Below are 2,455 nucleotides of genomic sequence, written 5' to 3'. Positions count from 1 at the left end.
GTGCTGCCAGCGCGAGAGGCTCACTGGCGCCTACAAACCTAAGTGGATACTTCACGCATTGCACAATGCTTGAAGTATCCACTTAGGTTTGTAGGCGCCAATGCGCGTTACGCGCTGGCCGCCCGCCCGCCGTGCGGCGGCGCCTGAAGCAACTATTTTACAACAGAGGTGCTGCACAGTATTATACGAAATTGAACGTATTAAGAATGATAGGCATCCTTAAAAAGTATAGATCTTTCCTCGACGTTTGCACGACAGTATGAGAGTTGGATCCATCGGTGCATAGTGAAAATATTCGGGGGCGCCAGGGGGTATTTGATTGGGGGTATATTTGAATGGGGGCCGATCGGGGGAGGTGATTGTGGGGTGGATCGTGCTGCGTATTTAATTAAAAAAACCGCCTTCGACAACATCCAACGCGGATATGAGCTTTCTTTCTAACACGTGCTCCTGTAGCTGAGCAGTGAGGAGTGAACATTCCTCTAATACAATCGGAGGCATTGTTCTTGCTCCGCTGGACTTCGGGCGTTGATGTCAGATTAAGCAAGAGACTGAGCGCTGACAAATTTTCATCGGCGGATGGAACTTCAGATGGAATTTTAAGTAGACGGTAATGGGGGTATACCATTAAGAAAACCAGTAATAATCGACGGTGAAACTGCAAAATGTGTATCTCGCAATGTGTAACCAACGCATGTGTGTGTGCAAATGTGTATCGTAATGTGTGTAGGGTCTCGAAATCTCCGCTCCCATTTTGTTTTATAAAAAAGGACCCAACCAACATTGTGGCTGGAAATTTTTACAGAATATTAATTATACATATTCATCATCACCGACTTTTAAGAAATGACGTTTGGTAGTTTTCCACGCGCGGAGAAAATATAAAGTATGACAGGAAGTTTGCAACGCTGCAACAGAGTTACGCATTTCTGCAGTTTCACCATCGATATGTGTCGTAGGCAGTGCGAATCGCCGAAATTTCCAAATTGCGGTATATTTGTGTTGAATAAAAAAATATAAAATTCAAAAATAAAGAAACAAGGTAGACGGCATTGGTCTTGTTTGGAATTCAGAAATATGTTTTTTTTGTATTTGCTTACATGCATGGTACCATTTAACACCACAAAAGTGCATGTAGTGAACTCGATGATCCAAGTTGGGTTGGGGTTGGATAGGCAACTAAACTAACTCCCTGGTGAAGCTAAAAGTATCACCAGAATTGGCGCTCCGCTTCGACATCTTAGCTTAACCTGCTGAGGATTGTCAACTGCGACCTTTGCTGTTCTGCACCAACGGTATGATTAATTTTGATACTAGACGGGATTTTAGCATCACATCATTATAAAATGTTCTCTTAGTATCACCTCATATCTCATTGAAAGTATTTAAAATGGTTGTGTATTCGTTTGGGACCAAAACGATAGTATCGATTTTATTGAATTGGATCGAAAGACAACCTCTTGTCATGATTTTAATGAGAGTCGATGGCTAAGTATCGAATATTCGATAGCCATGCTTCGTTATTTACACATCGATAAATATCGCTATCGAAATATCGCCCGGGAAATATCGTCAATATTTCCCGAACTTGATAGTTGGTCATTTAAAGAAACCTCAGAGATGCTCAAAGGACAGTTTGACAACGCAGCATGATGAAAATCATTACTCGTCCATATCCAGCTTTATTGTTCATATTCTTGTCTTATAGGTTTGTTTGCTGCTGAAGCCCCCTGGGCTAAATATTGGGGGGAGGGGGGGGGGCTTCACGTCCTGCTCTCTCCTTGCAGTCGTATTCTATGAATGTGGTGGTTCAATGGTATCCCACTCTCAAAGTGGACTCACTTTGACACACGGCTATTGTTTGCGATGGCAAGATATCAATCCTTCAATGAAACAAGGAAAACGCATTTTTCTGAGGTGATGATCTAGGATATTCCGATTGAAGACATGCGGAGAAAAATCGACTTCATTATCCCCAGAAAATGTGTTCCTGGTATTTATAATGTTGGGATAGGGAAAATACTTTTTGGCTCAGAGAGGCGACTCATAGCGCAATAAGGTATTTTCGTTGTGACGCTGAGAGTTTTGTGATTGCGGTGAGGATATAGTTTCATTTCACAATGCGTTTATTTTAATGACAAAGATAATGTCCCTCAGCACAGCATACCTCACGGAAAAAAGTGTAAGGGGTTACCCCAGAAAATTGTGGTGTTGCCCCAATATATTCGATCATATGGACATTTCCAACTAATGGGATCGCATTTTGCAAAATGGAACCAGCTTGATTACAGTGTTTTCAAAATAGTGCAACTTTCCCCTTTTTTAAAAAATACCTAATTTAAGTACAGTTTTAAAATTTATACAATTGTTTTCCTTTAAAGTTAATACGTTTTTGGAGGGAAGCCAAAACCGTTTGCCGTTCTGGGTGATTTTTCAGATGGTTATGAAGTAGCAA

This window comes from Bemisia tabaci, chromosome 10 (assembly GCF_918797505.1).
Source record: "Bemisia tabaci chromosome 10, PGI_BMITA_v3".
NCBI lineage: Eukaryota > Metazoa > Arthropoda > Insecta > Hemiptera > Aleyrodidae > Bemisia > Bemisia tabaci.
Note: the sequence above shows the minus strand (reverse complement) of the source record.